The sequence below is a fragment of the Mus caroli genome, unplaced genomic scaffold, assembly GCF_978045245.1.
Source record: "Mus caroli unplaced genomic scaffold, Mus_caroli_1 scaffold_12, whole genome shotgun sequence".
In the NCBI taxonomy this organism is placed as follows: domain Eukaryota; kingdom Metazoa; phylum Chordata; class Mammalia; order Rodentia; family Muridae; genus Mus; species Mus caroli.
In genome coordinates, this window is record NW_028227267.1 from 116,085,012 (window position 1) to 116,105,422 (window position 20,411).

The following is a 20,411-nucleotide window of genomic DNA, read 5'->3' on the forward strand; positions in this document are numbered from 1 at the left end:
ACACAAATCGGCCTGTATAACTAACCCAATGCACAGTGTCCACTCGTGATCTTGTAAGACACAACTCGGCCTGTATAACTAACCCAATGCCCAGTGTTCACTCGTGATCTTGTAAGACACAACTCGGCCTGTATAACTAACCCAGTGCCCAGTGTTCACTCGTGATCTTGTAAGACACAACTCCACCTGTATAACTAACCCAATGCCCAGTGTCCACTCGTGATCTTGTAAGACACAACTCCACCTGTATAACTAACCCAGTGCCCAGTGTTCACTTGTGGTCTTGTAAGACACAACTCCACCTGTATAACTAACCCAATGCCCAGTGTCCACTCGTGATCTTGTAAGACACAACTCGGCCTGTATAACTAACCCAATGCCCAGTTTCCACTCGTGATCTTGTAAGACACAACTCCACCTGTATAACTAACCCAATGCCCAGTGTCCACTCGTGATCTTGTAAGACACAACTCCACCTGTATAACTAACCCAGTGCCCAGTGTCCACTCGTGATCTTGTAAGACACAACTCGGCCTGTATAACTAACCCAGTGCCCAGTGTCCACTCGTGATCTTGTAAGACACAACTCCACCTGTATAACTAACCCAGTGCCCAGTGTCCACTCGTGATATTGTAAGACACAACTCGGCCTGTATAACTAACCCAGTGCCCAGTGTTCACTCGTGGTCTTGTAAGACACAACTCGGCCTGTATAACTAACCCAGTGCCCAGTGTCCACTCGTGATCTTGTAAGACACAACTCCACCTGTATAACTAACCCAATGCCCAGTGTCCACTCGTGTTCTTGTAAGACACAACTCCACCTGTATAACTAACCCAGTGCCCAGTGTCCACTCGTGATCTTGTAAGACACAACTCCACCTGTATAACTAACCCAGTGCCCAGTGTCCACTCGTGATCTTGTAAGACACAACTCGGCCTGTATAACTAACCCAGTGCCCAGTGTTCACTCGTGATCTTGTAAGACACAACTCCACCTGTATAACTAACCCAATGCCCAATGTCCACTCGTGATCTTGTAAGACACAACTCGGCCTGTATAACTAACCCAATGCCTAGTGTTCACTCGTGATCTTGTAAGACACAACTCGGCCTGTATAACTAACCCAATGCCCAGTGTCCACTCGTGATCTTGTAAGACACTTCTCCACCTGTATAACTAACTCAGTGCCCAGTGTTCACTCGTGATCTTGTAAGACACAACTCGGCCTGTATAACTAACCCAGTGACCAGTGTTCACTCGTGATCTTGTAAGACACAACTCCACCTGTATAACTAACCCAGTGCCCAGTGTCCACTCGTGATCTTGTAAGACACAACTCGGCCCGTATAACTAACCCAATGCCCAGTGTTCACTCGTGATCTTGTAAGACACAACTCCACCTGTATAACTAACCCAGTGCCCAGTGTCCACTCGTGATCTTGTAAGACACAACTCCACCTGTATAACTAACCCAATGCCCAGTGTCCACTCGTGATCTTGTAAGACACAACTCGGCCTGTATAACTAACCCAGTGCCCAGTGTCCACTCGTGATCTTGTAAGACACAACTCGGCCTGTATAACTAACCCAGTGCCCAGTGTCCACTCGTGATCTTGTAAGACACAACTCCACCTGTATAACTAACCCAGTGCCCAGTGTTCACTCGTGATCTTGTAAGACACAACTCGGCCTGTATAACTAACCCAATGCCCAGTGTCCACTCGTGATCTTGTAAGACACAACTCCACCTGTATAACTAACCCAATGCCCAGTGTCCACTCGTGATCTTGTAAGACACAACTCGGCCTGTATAACTAACCCAGTGCCCAGTGTCCACTCGTGATCTTGTAAGACACAACTCCACCTGTATAACTAACCCAATGCCCAGTGTCCACTCGTGATCTTGTAAGACACAACTCGGCCTGTATAACTAACCCAGTGCCCAGTGTTCACTCGTGATCTTGTAAGACACAACTCCACCTGTATAACTAACCCAGTGCCCAGTGTCCACTCGTGATCTTGTAAGACACAACTCCACCTGTATAACTAACCCAGTGCCCAGTGTCCACTCGTGATCTTGTAAGACACAACTCCACCTGTATAACTAACCCAGTGCCCAGTGTCCACTCGTGATCTTGTAAGACACAACTCGGCCTGTATAACTAACCCAGTGCCCAGTGTCCACTCGTGATCTTGTAGGACACAACTCGGCCTGTATAACTAACCCAATGCCCAGTGTCCACTCGTGATCTTGTAAGACACAACTCGGCCTGTATAACTAACCCAGTGCCCAGTGTTCACTCGTGATCTTGTAAGACACAACTCCACCTGTATAACTAACCCAATGCCCAGTGTCCACTCGTGATCTTGTAAGACACAACTCTACCTGTATAACTAACCCAGTGCCCAGTGTCCACTCGTGATCTTGTAAGACACAACTCGGCCTGTATAACTAACCCAATGCCCAGTGTTCACTCGTGATCTTGTAAGACACTACTCCACCTGTATAACTAACCCAGTGCCCAGTGTTCACTCGTGATCTTGTAAGACACAACTCGGCCTGTATAACTAACCCAATGCCCAGTGTCCACTCGTGATCTTGTAAGACACAACTCCACCTGTATAACTAACCCAATGCCCAGTGTCCACTCGTGATCTTGTAAGACACAACTCGGCCTGTATAACTAACCCAGTGCCCAGTGTCCACTCGTGATCTTGTAAGACACAACTCCACCTGTATAACTAACCCAGTGCCCAGTGTCCACTCGTGATCTTGTAAGACACAACTCCACCTGTATAACTAACCCAGTGCCCAGTGTCCACTCGTGATCTTGTAAGACACAACTCGGCCTGTATAACTAACCCAGTGCCCAGTGTCCACTCGTGATCTTGTAGGACACAACTCGGCCTGTATAACTAACCCAATGCCCAGTGTCCACTCGTGATCTTGTAAGACACAACTCGGCCTGTATAACTAACCCAGTGCCCAGTGTTCACTCGTGATCTTGTAAGACACAACTCCACCTGTATAACTAACCCAATGCCCAGTGTCCACTCGTGATCTTGTAAGACACAACTCTACCTGTATAACTAACCCAGTGCTCAGTGTCCACTCGTGATCTTGTAAGACACAACTCTACCTGTATAACTAACCCAGTGCCCAGTGTCCACTCGTGATCTTGTAAGACACAACTCGGCCTGTATAACTAACCCAGTGCCCAGTGTTCACTCGTGATCTTGTAAGACACAACTCGGCCTGTATAACTAACCCAATGCCCAGTGTCCACTCGTGATCTTGTAAGACACAACTCCACCTGTATAACTAACCCAATGCCCAGTGTCCACTCGTGATCTTGTAAGACACAACTCGGCCTGTATAACTAACCCAGTGCCCAGTGTCCACTCGTGATCTTGTAAGACACAACTCCACCTGTATAACTAACCCAATGCCCAGTGTCCACTCGTGATCTTGTAAGACACAACTCGGCCTGTATAACTAACCCAGTGCCCAGTGTCCACTCGTGATCTTGTAAGACACAACTCCACCTGTATAACTAACCCAATGCCCAGTGTCCACTCGTGATCTTGTAAGACACAACTCGGCCTGTATAACTAACCCAGTGCCCAGTGTTCACTCGTGATCTTGTAAGACACAACTCCACCTGTATAACTAACCCAATGCCCAGTGTCCACTCGTGATCTTGTAAGACACAACTCCACCTGTATAACTAACCCAATGCCCAGTGTTCACTCGTGATCTTGTAAGACACAACTCCACCTGTATAACTAACCCAGTGCCCAGTGTCCACTCGTGATCTTGTAAGACACAACTCCACCTGTATAACTAACCCAGTGCCCAGTGTCCACTCGTGATCTTGTAAGACACAACTCCACCTGTATAACTAACCCAGTGCCCAGTGTCCACTCGTGATCTTGTAAGACACAACTCGGCCTGTAGAACTAACCCAGTGCCCAGTGTCCACTCGTGATCTTGTAAGACACAAATCGGCCTGTATAACTAACCCAATGCACAGTGTCCACTCGTGATCTTGTAAGACACAACTCGGCCTGTATAACTAACCCAATGCCCAGTGTTCACTCGTGATCTTGTAAGACAAAACTCGGCCTGTATAACTAACCCAGTGCCCAGTGTTCACTCGTGATCTTGTAAGACACAACTCCACCTGTATAACTAACCCAATGCCCAGTGTCCACTCGTGATCTTGTAAGACACAACTCCACCTGTATAACTAACCCAGTGCCCAGTGTTCACTTGTGGTCTTGTAAGACACAACTCCACCTGTATAACTAACCCAATGCCCAGTGTCCACTCGTGATCTTGTAAGACACAACTCCACCTGTATAACTAACCCAGTGCCCAGTGTCCACTCGTGATCTTGTAAGACACAACTCGGCCTGTATAACTAACCCAGTGCCCAGTGTCCACTCGTGATCTTGTAGGACACAACTCGGCCTGTATAACTAACCCAATGCCCAGTGTCCACTCGTGATCTTGTAAGACACAACTCGGCCTGTATAACTAACCCAGTGCCCAGTGTTCACTCGTGATCTTGTAAGACACAACTCCACCTGTATAACTAACCCAATGCCCAGTGTCCACTCGTGATCTTGTAAGACACAACTCTACCTGTATAACTAACCCAGTGCCCAGTGTCCACTCGTGATCTTGTAAGACACAACTCGGCCTGTATAACTAACCCAATGCCCAGTGTTCACTCGTGATCTTGTAAGACACTACTCCACCTGTATAACTAACCCAGTGCCCAGTGTTCACTCGTGATCTTGTAAGACACAACTCGGCCTGTATAACTAACCCAATGCCCAGTGTCCACTCGTGATCTTGTAAGACACAACTCCACCTGTATAACTAACCCAATGCCCAGTGTCCACTCGTGATCTTGTAAGACACAACTCGGCCTGTATAACTAACCCAGTGCCCAGTGTCCACTCGTGATCTTGTAAGACACAACTCCACCTGTATAACTAACCCAGTGCCCAGTGTCCACTCGTGATCTTGTAAGACACAACTCCACCTGTATAACTAACCCAGTGCCCAGTGTCCACTCGTGATCTTGTAAGACACAACTCGGCCTGTATAACTAACCCAGTGCCCAGTGTCCACTCGTGATCTTGTAGGACACAACTCGGCCTGTATAACTAACCCAATGCCCAGTGTCCACTCGTGATCTTGTAAGACACAACTCGGCCTGTATAACTAACCCAGTGCCCAGTGTTCACTCGTGATCTTGTAAGACACAACTCCACCTGTATAACTAACCCAATGCCCAGTGTCCACTCGTGATCTTGTAAGACACAACTCTACCTGTATAACTAACCCAGTGCTCAGTGTCCACTCGTGATCTTGTAAGACACAACTCTACCTGTATAACTAACCCAGTGCCCAGTGTCCACTCGTGATCTTGTAAGACACAACTCGGCCTGTATAACTAACCCAGTGCCCAGTGTTCACTCGTGATCTTGTAAGACACAACTCGGCCTGTATAACTAACCCAATGCCCAGTGTCCACTCGTGATCTTGTAAGACACAACTCCACCTGTATAACTAACCCAATGCCCAGTGTCCACTCGTGATCTTGTAAGACACAACTCGGCCTGTATAACTAACCCAGTGCCCAGTGTCCACTCGTGATCTTGTAAGACACAACTCCACCTGTATAACTAACCCAATGCCCAGTGTCCACTCGTGATCTTGTAAGACACAACTCGGCCTGTATAACTAACCCAGTGCCCAGTGTCCACTCGTGATCTTGTAAGACACAACTCCACCTGTATAACTAACCCAATGCCCAGTGTCCACTCGTGATCTTGTAAGACACAACTCGGCCTGTATAACTAACCCAGTGCCCAGTGTTCACTCGTGATCTTGTAAGACACAACTCCACCTGTATAACTAACCCAATGCCCAGTGTCCACTCGTGATCTTGTAAGACACAACTCCACCTGTATAACTAACCCAATGCCCAGTGTTCACTCGTGATCTTGTAAGACACAACTCCACCTGTATAACTAACCCAGTGCCCAGTGTCCACTCGTGATCTTGTAAGACACAACTCCACCTGTATAACTAACCCAGTGCCCAGTGTCCACTCGTGATCTTGTAAGACACAACTCCACCTGTATAACTAACCCAGTGCCCAGTGTCCACTCGTGATCTTGTAAGACACAACTCGGCCTGTAGAACTAACCCAGTGCCCAGTGTCCACTCGTGATCTTGTAAGACACAAATCGGCCTGTATAACTAACCCAATGCACAGTGTCCACTCGTGATCTTGTAAGACACAACTCGGCCTGTATAACTAACCCAATGCCCAGTGTTCACTCGTGATCTTGTAAGACAAAACTCGGCCTGTATAACTAACCCAGTGCCCAGTGTTCACTCGTGATCTTGTAAGACACAACTCCACCTGTATAACTAACCCAATGCCCAGTGTCCACTCGTGATCTTGTAAGACACAACTCCACCTGTATAACTAACCCAGTGCCCAGTGTTCACTTGTGGTCTTGTAAGACACAACTCCACCTGTATAACTAACCCAATGCCCAGTGTCCACTCGTGATCTTGTAAGACACAACTCGGCCTGTATAACTAACCCAATGCCCAGTTTCCACTCGTGATCTTGTAAGACACAACTCCACCTGTATAACTAACCCAATGCCCAGTGTCCACTCGTGATCTTGTAAGACACAACTCCACCTGTATAACTAACCCAGTGCCCAGTGTCCACTCGTGATCTTGTAAGACACAACTCGGCCTGTATAACTAACCCAGTGCCCAGTGTCCACTCGTGATCTTGTAAGACACAACTCCACCTGTATAACTAACCCAGTGCCCAGTGTCCACTCGTGATCTTGTAAGACACAACTCCACCTGTATAACTAACCCAGTGCCCAGTGTCCACTCGTGATCTTGTAAGACACAACTCCACCTGTATAACTAACCCAGTGCCCAGTGTCCACTCGTGATCTTGTAAGACACAACTCCACCTGTATAACTAACCCAGTGCCCAGTGTTCACTCGTGATCTTGTAAGACACAACTCCGCCTGTATAACTAACCCAGTGCCCAGTGTCCACTCGTGATATTGTAAGACACAACTCGGCCTGTGTAACTAACCCAGTGCCCAGTGTTCACTCGTGGTCTTGTAAGACACAACTCGGCCTGTATAACTAACCCAGTGCCCAGTGTCCACTCGTGATCTTGTAAGACACAACTCCACCTGTATAACTAACCCAATGCCCAGTGTCCACTCGTGTTCTTGTAAGACACAACTCCACCTGTATAACTAACCCAGTGCCCAGTGTCCACTCGTGATCTTGTAAGACACAACTCCACCTGTATAACTAACCCAGTGCCCAGTGTCCACTCGTGATCTTGTAAGACACAACTCGGCCTGTATAACTAACCCAGTGCCCAGTGTTCACTCGTGATCTTGTAAGACACAACTCCACCTGTATAACTAACCCAATGCCCAATGTCCACTCGTGATCTTGTAAGACACAACTCGGCCTGTATAACTAACCCAATGCCTAGTGTTCACTCGTGATCTTGTAAGACACAACTCGGCCTGTATAACTAACCCAATGCCCAGTGTCCACTCGTGATCTTGTAAGACACTTCTCCACCTGTATAACTAACTCAGTGCCCAGTGTTCACTCGTGATCTTGTAAGACACAACTCGGCCTGTATAACTAACCCAATGCCCAGTGTCCACTCGTGATCTTGTAAGACACTTCTCCACCTGTATAACTAACTCAGTGCCCAGTGTCCACTCGTGATCTTGTAAGACACAACTCCACCTGTATAACTAACCCAATGCCCAGTGTCCACTCGTGATCTTGTAAGACACAACTCGGCCTGTATAACTAACCCAGTGCCCAGTGTCCACTCGTGATCTTGTAAGACACAACTCGGCCTGTATAACTAACCCAGTGCCCAGTGTCCACTCGTGATCTTGTAAGACACAACTCCACCTGTATAACTAACCCAGTGCCCAGTGTTCACTCGTGATCTTGTAAGACACAACTCGGCCTGTATAACTAACCCAATGCCCAGTGTCCACTCGTGATCTTGTAAGACACAACTCCACCTGTATAACTAACCCAATGCCCAGTGTCCACTCGTGATCTTGTAAGACACAACTCGGCCTGTATAACTAACCCAGTGCCCAGTGTCCACTCGTGATCTTGTAAGACACAACTCCACCTGTATAACTAACCCAATGCCCAGTGTCCACTCGTGATCTTGTAAGACACAACTCGGCCTGTATAACTAACCCAGTGCCCAGTGTTCACTCGTGATCTTGTAAGACACAACTCCACCTGTATAACTAACCCAGTGCCCAGTGTCCACTCGTGATCTTGTAAGACACAACTCCACCTGTATAACTAACCCAGTGCCCAGTGTCCACTCGTGATCTTGTAAGACACAACTCCACCTGTATAACTAACCCAGTGCCCAGTGTCCACTCGTGATCTTGTAAGACAACTCGGCCTGTATAACTAACCCAGTGCCCAGTGTCCACTCGTGATCTTGTAGGACACAACTCGGCCTGTATAACTAACCCAATGCCCAGTGTCCACTCGTGATCTTGTAAGACACAACTCGGCCTGTATAACTAACCCAGTGCCCAGTGTTCACTCGTGATCTTGTAAGACACAACTCCACCTGTATAACTAACCCAATGCCCAGTGTCCACTCGTGATCTTGTAAGACACAACTCTACCTGTATAACTAACCCAGTGCCCAGTGTCCACTCGTGATCTTGTAAGACACAACTCGGCCTGTATAACTAACCCAATGCCCAGTGTTCACTCGTGATCTTGTAAGACACTACTCCACCTGTATAACTAACCCAGTGCCCAGTGTTCACTCGTGATCTTGTAAGACACAACTCGGCCTGTATAACTAACCCAATGCCCAGTGTCCACTCGTGATCTTGTAAGACACAACTCCACCTGTATAACTAACCCAATGCCCAGTGTCCACTCGTGATCTTGTAAGACACAACTCGGCCTGTATAACTAACCCAGTGCCCAGTGTCCACTCGTGATCTTGTAAGACACAACTCCACCTGTATAACTAACCCAATGCCCAGTGTCCACTCGTGATCTTGTAAGACACAACTCCACCTGTATAACTAACCCAGTGCCCAGTGTCCACTCGTGATCTTGTAAGACACAACTCCACCTGTATAACTAACCCAATGCCCAGTGTCCACTCGTGATCTTGTAAGACACAACTCGGCCTGTATAACTAACCCAGTGCCCAGTGTCCACTCGTGATCTTGTAAGACACAACTCCACCTGTATAACTAACCCAATGCCCAGTGTCCACTCGTGATCTTGTAAGACACAACTCGGCCTGTATAACTAACCCAGTGCCCAGTGTTCACTCGTGATCTTGTAAGACACAACTCCACCTGTATAACTAACCCAGTGCCCAGTGTCCACTCGTGATCTTGTAAGACACAACTCCACCTGTATAACTAACCCAGTGCCCAGTGTCCACTCGTGATCTTGTAAGACACAACTCCACCTGTATAACTAACCCAGTGCCCAGTGTCCACTCGTGATCTTGTAAGACACAACTCGGCCTGTATAACTAACCCAGTGCCCAGTGTCCACTCGTGATCTTGTAGGACACAACTCGGCCTGTATAACTAACCCAATGCCCAGTGTCCACTCGTGATCTTGTAAGACACAACTCGGCCTGTATAACTAACCCAGTGCCCTGTGTTCACTCGTGATCTTGTAAGACACAACTCCACCTGTATAACTAACCCAATGCCCAGTGTCCACTCGTGATCTTGTAAGACACAACTCTACCTGTATAACTAACCCAGTGCCCAGTGTCCACTCGTGATCTTGTAAGACACAACTCGGCCTGTATAACTAACCCAATGCCCAGTGTTCACTCGTGATCTTGTAAGACACTACTCCACCTGTATAACTAACCCAGTGCCCAGTGTTCACTCGTGATCTTGTAAGACACAACTCGGCCTGTATAACTAACCCAATGCCCAGTGTCCACTCGTGATCTTGTAAGACACAACTCCACCTGTATAACTAACCCAGTGCCCAGTGTCCACTCGTGATCTTGTAAGACACAACTCGGCCTGTATAACTAACCCAGTGCCCAGTGTCCACTCGTGATCTTGTAAGACACAACTCCACCTGTATAACTAACCCAATGCCCAGTGTCCACTCGTGATCTTGTAAGACACAACTCGGCCTGTATAACTAACCCAGTGCCCAGTGTCCACTCGTGATCTTGTAAGACACAACTCCACCTGTATAACTAACCCAATGCCCAGTGTCCACTCGTGATCTTGTAAGACACAACTCGGCCTGTATAACTAACCCAGTGCCCAGTGTCCACTCGTGATCTTGTAAGACACAACTCCACCTGTATAACTAACCCAGTGTCCACTCGTGATCTTGTAAGACACAACTCCACCTGTATAACTAACCCAGTGCCCAGTGTCCACTCGTGATCTTGTAAGACACAACTCCACCTGTATAACTAACCCAGTGCCCAGTGTCCACTCGTGATCTTGTAAGACACAACTCGGACTGTATAACTAACCCAGTGCCCAGTGTCCACTCGTGATCTTGTAAGCCACAACTCGGCCTGTATAACTAACCCAGTGCCCAGTGTTCACTCGTGATCTTGTAAGACACAACTCCACCTGTATAACTAACCCAGTGCCCAGTGTTCACTCGTGATCTTGTAAGACACAACTCCACCTGTATAACTAACCCAGTGCCCAGTGTCCACTCGTGATCTTGCAAGACACAACTCCACCTGTATAACTAACCCAGTGCCCAGTGTCCACTCGTGATCTTGTAAGACACAACTCGGCCTGTATAACTAACCCAGTGCCCATTGTTCACTCGTGGTCTTGTAAGACACAACTCGGCCTGTATAACTAATCCAATGCCCAGTGTTCACTCGTGATCTTGTAAGACACAACTCCACCTGTATAACTAACCCAGTGCCCAGTGTTCACTCGTGGTCTTGTAAGACACAACTCCACCTGCATAACTAACCCAATGCCCAGTGTCCACTCGTGATCTTGTAGGACACAACTCCACCTGTATAACTAACCCAATGCCCAGTGTCCACTCGTGATCTTGTAAGACACAACTCCACCTGTATAACTAACCCAGTGCACAGTGTCCACTCGTGATCTTGTAAGACACAACTCCACCTGTATATCTAACCCAGTGCCCAGTGTTCACTCGTGATCTTGTAAGACACAACTCGGCCTGTATAACTAACCCAATGCCCAGTGTCCACTCGTGATCTTGTAAGACACAACTCGGCCTGTATAACTAACCCAATGCCCAGTGTCCACTCGTGATCTTGTAAGACACAACTCGGCCTGTATAACTAACCCAATGCCCAGTGTTCACTCGTGATCTTGTAAGACACAACTCCACCTGTATAACTAACCCAATGCCCAGTGTCCACTCGTGATCTTGTAAGACACAACTCCACCTGTATAACTAACCCAGTGCCCAGTGTCCACTCGTGATCTTGTAAGACACAACTCCACCTGTATAACTAACCCAATGCCCAGTGTCCACTCGTGATCTTGTATTACACAACTCGGCCTGTATAACTAACCCAGTGCCCAGTGTCCACTCGTGATCTTGTAAGACACAACTCCGCCTGTATAACTAACCCAATGCCCAGTGTCCACTCGTGATCTTGTAAGACACAACTCCACCTGTATAACTAACCCAATGCCCAGTGTCCACTCGTGATCTTGTAAGACACAACTCCACCTGTATAACTAACCCAATGCCCAGTGTCCACTCGTGATCTTGTAAGACACAACTCCGCCTGTATAACTAACCCAGTGCCCAGTGTTCACTCGTGATCTTGTAAGACACAACTCGGCCTGTATAACTAACCCAGTGCCCAGTGTCCACTCGTGATCTTGTAAGACACAACTCGGCCTGTATAACTAACCCAGTGCCCAGTGTCCACTCGTGATCTTGTAAGACACAACTCGGCCTGTATAACTAACCCAGTGCCCAGTGTTCACTCGTGGTCTTGTAAGACACAACTCGGCCTGTATAACTAACCCAGTGCCCAGTGTTCACTCGTGGTCTTGTAAGACACAACTCCACCTGTATAACTAACCCAATGCCCAGTGTCCACTCGTGATCTTGTAAGACACAACTCCACCTGTATAACTAACCCAGTGCCCAGTGTCCACTCGTGATCTTGTAAGACACAACTCGGCCTGTATAACTAACCCAGTGCCCAGTGTTCACTCGTGATCTTGTAAGACACAACTCCACCTGTATAACTAACCCAATGCCCAGTGTCCACTCGTGATCTTGTAAGACACAACTCTACCTGTATAACTAACCCAGTGCCCAGTGTCCACTCGTGATCTTGTAAGACACAACTCGGCCTGTATAACTAACCCAATACCCAGTGTTCACTCGTGATCTTGTAAGACACTACTCCACCTGTATAACTAACCCAGTGCCCAGTGTTCACTCGTGATCTTGTAAGACACAACTCCGCCTGTATAACTAACCCAATGCCCAGTGTCCACTCGTGATCTTGTAAGACACAACTCCACCTGTATAACTAACCCAATGCCCAGTGTCCACTCGTGATCTTGTAAGACACAACTCGGCCTGTATAACTAACCCATTGCCCAGTGTCCACTCGTGATCTTGTAAGACACAACTCCACCTGTATAACTAACCCAATGCCCAGTGTGCACTCGTGATCTTGTAAGACACAACTCGGCCTGTATAACTAACCCAGTGCCCAGTGTCCACTCGTGATCTTGTAAGACACAACTCCACCTGTATAACTAACCCAATGCCCAGTGTCCACTCGTGATCTTGTAAGACACAACTCGGCCTGTATAACTAACCCAGTGCCCAGTGTCCACTCGTGATCTTGTAAGACACAACTCCACCTGTATAACTAACCCAATGCCCAGTGTCCACTCGTGATCTTGTAAGACACAACTCGGCCTGTATAACTAACCCAGTGCCCAGTGTTCACTCGTGATCTTGTAAGACACAACTCCACCTGTATAACTAACCCAGTGCCCAGTGTCCACTCGTGATCTTGTAAGACACAACTCCACCTGTATAACTAACCCAGTGCCCAGTGTCCACTCGTGATCTTGTAAGACACAACTCCACCTGTATAACTAACCCAGTGCCCAGTGTCCACTCGTGATCTTGTAAGACACAACTCGGCCTGTATAACTAACCCAGTGCCCAGTGTCCACTCGTGATCTTGTAGGACACAACTCGGCCTGTATAACTAACCCAATGCCCAGTGTCCACTCGTGATCTTGTAAGACACAACTCGGCCTGTATAACTAACCCAGTGCCCAGTGTTCACTCGTGATCTTGTAAGACACAACTCCACCTGTATAACTAACCCAATGCCCAGTGTCCACTCGTGATCTTGTAAGACACAACTCTACCTGTATAACTAACCCAGTGCCCAGTGTCCACTCGTGATCTTGTAAGACACAACTCGGCCTGTATAACTAACCCAATGCCCAGTGTTCACTCGTGATCTTGTAAGACACTACTCCACCTGTATAACTAACCCAGTGCCCAGTGTTCACTCGTGATCTTGTAAGACACAACTTGGCCTGTATAACTAACCCAATGCCCAGTGTCCACTCGTGATCTTGTAAGACACAACTCCACCTGTATAACTAACCCAATGCCCAGTGTCCACTCGTGATCTTGTAAGACACAACTCGGCCTGTATAACTAACCCAGTGCCCAGTGTCCACTCGTGATCTTGTAAGACACAACTCCACCTGTATAACTAACCCAATGCCCAGTGTCCACTCGTGATCTTGTAAGACACAACTCGGCCTGTATAACTAACCCAGTGCCCAGTGTCCACTCGTGATCTTGTAAGACACAACTCCACCTGTATAACTAACCCAATGCCCAGTGTCCACTCGTGATCTTGTAAGACACAACTCGGCCTGTATAACTAACCCAGTGCCCAGTGTCCACTCGTGATCTTGTAAGACACAACTCCACCTGTATAACTAACCCAATGCCCAGTGTCCACTCGTGATCTTGTAAGACACAACTCGGCCTGTATAACTAACCCAGTGCCCAGTGTCCACTCGTGATCTTGTAAGACACAACTCCACCTGTATAACTAACCCAGTGTCCACTCGTGATCTTGTAAGACACAACTCCACCTGTATAACTAACCCAGTGCCCAGTGTCCACTCGTGATCTTGTAAGACACAACTCCACCTGTATAACTAACCCAGTGCCCAGTGTCCACTCGTGATCTTGTAAGACACAACTCGGCCTGTATAACTAACCCAGTGCCCAGTGTCCACTCGTGATCTTGTAAGCCACAACTCGGCCTGTATAACTAACCCAGTGCCCAGTGTTCACTCGTGATCTTGTAAGACACAACTCCACCTGTATAACTAACCCAATGCCCAGTGTCCACTCGTGATCTTGTAAGACACAACTCGGCCTGTATAACTAACCCAGTGCCCAGTGTCCACTCGTGATCTTGTAAGACACAACTCCACCTGTATAACTAACCCAGTGTCCACTCGTGATCTTGTAAGACACAACTCCACCTGTATAACTAACCCAGTGCCCAGTGTCCACTCGTGATCTTGTAAGACACAACTCCACCTGTATAACTAACCCAGTGCCCAGTGTCCACTCGTGATCTTGTAAGACACAACTCGGCCTGTATAACTAACCCAGTGCCCAGTGTCCACTCGTGATCTTGTAAGCCACAACTCGGCCTGTATAACTAACCCAGTGCCCAGTGTTCACTCGTGATCTTGTAAGACACAACTCCACCTGTATAACTAACCCAGTGCCCAGTGTTCACTCGTGATCTTGTAAGACACAACTCCACCTGTATAACTAACCCAGTGCCCAGTGTCCACTCGTGATCTTGTAAGCCACAACTCGGCCTGTATAACTAACCCAGTGCCCAGTGTTCACTCGTGATCTTGTAAGACACAACTCCACCTGTATAACTAACCCAGTGCCCAGTGTTCACTCGTGATCTTGTAAGACACAACTCCACCTGTATAACTAACCCAGTGCCCAGTGTCCACTCGTGATCTTGTAAGACACAACTCCACCTGTATAACTAACCCAGTGCCCAGTGTCCACTCGTGATCTTGTAAGACACAACTCGGCCTGTATAACTAACCCAGTGCCCAGTGTTCACTCGTGATCTTGTAAGACACAACTCCACCTGTATAACTAACCCAGTGCCCAGTGTTCACTCGTGATCTTGTAAGACACAACTCCACCTGTATAACTAACCCAGTGCCCAGTGTCCACTCGTGATCTTGTAAGACACAACTCCACCTGTATAACTAACCCAGTGCCCAGTGTCCACTCGTGATCTTGTAAGACACAACTCGGCCTGTATAACTAACCCAGTGCCCAGTGTCCACTCGTGATCTTGTAAGCCACAACTCGGCCTGTATAACTAACCCAGTGCCCAGTGTTCACTCGTGATCTTGTAAGACACAACTCCACCTGTATAACTAACCCAGTGCCCAGTGTTCACTCGTGATCTTGTAAGACACAACTCCACCTGTATAACTAACCCAGTGCCCAGTGTCCACTCGTGATCTTGTAAGACACAACTCGGCCTGTATAACTAACCCAGTGCCCAGTGTCCACTCGTGATCTTGTAAGCCACAACTCGGCCTGTATAACTAACCCAGTGCCCAGTGTTCACTCGTGATCTTGTAAGACACAACTCCACCTGTATAACTAACCCAGTGCCCAGTGTTCACTCGTGATCTTGTAAGACACAACTCCACCTGTATAACTAACCCAGTGCCCAGTGTCCACTCGTGATCTTGTAAGCCACAACTCGGCCTGTATAACTAACCCAGTGCCCAGTGTTCACTCGTGATCTTGTAAGACACAACTCCACCTGTATAACTAACCCAGTGCCCAGTGTTCACTCGTGATCTTGTAAGACACAACTCCACCTGTATAACTAACCCAGTGCCCAGTGTCCACTCGTGATCTTGTAAGACACAACTCCACCTGTATAACTAACCCAGTGCCCAGTGTCCACTCGTGATCTTGTAAGCCACAACTCGGCCTGTATAACTAACCCAGTGCCCAGTGTTCACTCGTGATCTTGTAAGACACAACTCCACCTGTATAACTAACCCAGTGCCCAGTGTTCACTCGTGATCTTGTAAGACACAACTCCACCTGTATAACTAACCCAGTGCCCAGTGTCCACTCGTGATCTTGTAAGACACAACTCCACCTGTATAACTAACCCAGTGCCCAGTGTCCACTCGTGATCTTGTAAGACACAACTCGGCCTGTATAACTAACCCAGTGCCCAGTGTCCACTCGTGATCTTGTAAGCCACAACTCGGCCTGTATAACTAACCCAGTGCCCAGTGTTCACTCGTGATCTTGTAAGACACAACTCCACCTGTATAACTAACCCAGTGCCCAGTGTTCACTCGTGATCTTGTAAGACACAACTCCACCTGTATAACTAACCCAGTGCCCAGTGTCCACTCGTGATCTTGTAAGCCACAACTCGGCCTGTATAACTAACCCAGTGCCCAGTGTTCACTCGTGATCTTGTAAGACACAACTCCACCTGTATAACTAACCCAGTGCCCAGTGTTCACTCGTGATCTTGTAAGACACAACTCCACCTGTATAACTAACCCAGTGCCCAGTGTCCACTCGTGATCTTGCAAGACACAACTCCACCTGTATAACTAACCCAGTGCCCAGTGTCCACTCGTGATCTTGTAAGACACAACTCGGCCTGTATAACTAACCCAGTGCCCATTGTTCACTCGTGGTCTTGTAAGACACAACTCGGCCTGTATAACTAATCCAATGCCCAGTGTTCACTCGTGATCTTGTAAGACACAACTCCACCTGTATAACTAACCCAGTGCCCAGTGTTCACTCGTGGTCTTGTAAGACACAACTCCACCTGCATAACTAACCCAATGCCCAGTGTCCACTCGTGATCTTGTAGGACACAACTCCACCTGTATAACTAACCCAATGCCCAGTGTCCACTCGTGATCTTGTAAGACACAACTCCACCTGTATAACTAACCCAGTGCCCAGTGTCCACTCGTGATCTTGTAAGACACAACTCCACCTGTATATCTAACCCAGTGCCCAGTGTTCACTCGTGATCTTGTAAGACACAACTCGGCCTGTATAACTAACCCAATGCCCAGTGTCCACTCGTGATCTTGTAAGACACAACTCGGCCTGTATAACTAACCCAATGCCCAGTGTCCACTCGTGATCTTGTAAGACACAACTCGGCCTGTATAACTAACCCAATGCCCAGTGTTCACTCGTGATCTTGTAAGACACAACTCCACCTGTATAACTAACCCAATGCCCAGTGTCCACTCGTGATCTTGTAAGACACAACTCCACCTGTATAACTAACCCAGTGCCCAGTGTCCACTCGTGATCTTGTAAGACACAACTCCACCTGTATAACTAACCCAATGCCCAGTGTCCACTCGTGATCTTGTAAGACACAACTCGGCCTGTATAACTAACCCAGTGCCCAGTGTCCACTCGTGATCTTGTAAGACACAACTCCGCCTGTATAACTAACCCAATGCCCAGTGTCCACTCGTGATCTTGTAAGACACAACTCCACCTGTATAACTAACCCAATGCCCAGTGTCCACTCGTGATCTTGTAAGACACAACTCCACCTGTATAACTAACCCAATGCCCAGTGTCCACTCGTGATCTTGTAAGACACAACTCCGCCTGTATAACTAACCCAGTGCCCAGTGTTCACTCGTGATCTTGTAAGACACAACTCGGCCTGTATAACTAACCCAGTGCCCAGTGTCCACTCGTGATCTTGTAAGACACAACTCGGCCTGTATAACTAACCCAGTGCCCAGTGTCCACTCGTGATCTTGTAAGACACAACTCGGCCTGTATAACTAACCCAGTGCCCAGTGTTCACTCGTGGTCTTGTAAGACACAACTCGGCCTGTATAACTAACCCAGTGCCCAGTGTTCACTCGTGGTCTTGTAAGACACAACTCCACCTGTATAACTAACCCAATGCCCAGTGTCCACTCGTGATCTTGTAAGACACAACTCCACCTGTATAACTAACCCAGTGCCCAGTGTCCACTCGTGATCTTGTAAGACACAACTCCACCTGTATAACTAACCCAGTGCCCAGTGTCCACTCGTGATCTTGTAAGACACAACTCGGCCTGTATAACTAACCCAGTGCCCAGTGTCCACTCGTGATCTTGTAAGACACAACTCGGCCTGTATAACTAACCCAGTGCCCAGTGTCCACTCGTGATCTTGTAAGACACAACTCGGCCTGTATAACTAACCCAATGCCAAGTGTCCACTCGTGATCTTGTAAGACACAACTCGGCCTGTATAACTAACCCAATGCCCAGTGTTCACTCGTGATCATGTAAGACACAACTCGGCCTGTATAACTAACCCAATGCCCAGTGTCCACTCGTGATCTTGTAAGACACAACTCCACCTGTATAACTAACCCAGTGCCCAGTGTCCACTCGTGATCTTGTAAGACACAACTCCACCTGTATAACTAACCCAGTGCCCAGTGTCCACTCGTGGTCTTGTAAGACACAACTCCACCTGTATAACTAACCCAATGCCCAGTGTCCACTCGTGATCTTGTAAGACACAACTCGGCCTGTATAACTAACCCAGTGCCCAGTGTCCACTCGTGATCTTGTAAGACACAACTCGGCCTGTATAACTAACCCAGTGCCCAGTGTCCACTCGTGATCTTGTAAGACACAACTCCGCCTGTATAACTAACCCAGTGCCCAGTGTTCAGTCGTGATCTTGTAAGACACAACTCCGCCTGTATAACTAACCCAGTGCCCAGTGTTCACTCGTGATCTTGTAAGACACAACTCGGCCTGTATAACTAACCCAGTGCCCAGTGTTCACTCGTGATCTTGTAAGACACAACTCGGCCTGTATAACTAACCCAGTGCCCAGTGTTCACTCGTGATCTTGTAAGACACAACTCGGCCTGTATAACTAACCCAGTTCCCAGTGTCCACTCGTGATCTTCTAAGACACAACTCCACCTGTATAACTAACCCAGTGCCCAGTGTCCACTCGTGATCTTGTAAGACACAACTCCACCTGTATAACTAACCCAGTGCCCAGTGTCCACTCGTGATCTTGTAAGACACAACTCGGCCTGTATAACTAACTCAATGCACAGTGTCCACTCGTGATCTTCTAAGACACAACTCCACCTGTATAACTAACCCAATGCCCAGTGTCCACTCGTGATCTTGTAAGACACAACTCCACCTGTATAACTAACCCAATGCCCAGTGTCCACTCGTGATCTTGTAAGACACAACTCCACCTGTATAACTAACCCAATGCCCAGTGTCCACTCGTGATCTTGTAAGACACAACTCCACCTGTATAACTAACCCAGTGCCCAGTGTTCACTCGTGATCTTGTAAGACACAACTCCGCCTGTATAACTAACCCAGTGCCCAGTGTCCACTCGTGATCTTGTAAGACACAACTCTGCCTGTATAACTAACCCAGTGCCCAGTGTCCACTCGTGATCTTGTAAGACACAACTCGGCCTGTATAACTAACCCAATGCCCAGTGTCCACTCGTGATCTTGTAAGACACAACTCTGCCTGTATAACTAACCCAGTGCCCAGTGTACACTCGTGATCTTCTGGACTCCTGCAGGGGCTTGGGTCACTCCCCTGGCTCTGTTCTCTGCTGCACACACAGCTTGTCCTCTAGGCTCAGAGCAGCTCCGCTGCACAGCTGTTGCTGTTGCTGTTTGTCCCATGCTACTGCTGACTCTAAAACACGGGTCTCTGCTCCATCTGGGCTGCACATTCCTTAGCCTCTCCGGTGCCCTCGATGGTGCCAGGCCTCAGCTGCTCTCCTGACCACTCCATGTCTTTAGGAGGAGCAGCACCTGCGAGATGGACATTACTTTTTTTTTTTTTTTTACTTTTTTTTAATTTTTAATATTTTTATTACATATTTTCCTCAATTACATTTCCAATGCTATCCCAAAACTCCCCCATAGCGCCCCCCACTTCCCTACCCTCCCATTTCCATTCTTTTGGCCCTGGCATTCCCCTGTACTGGGGCATATAAAGTTTGCAAGTCCAATGGGCCTCTCTTTCCAGTGATGGCCAACTAGGCCATCTTTTGATACATATGCAGCTAGAGTCAAGAGCTCCAGGGTACTGGTTAGTTCATAATGTTGTTGCACCTATGGGGTTGCAGATCCCTTTAGCTCCTTGGGTACTTTCTCTAGCTC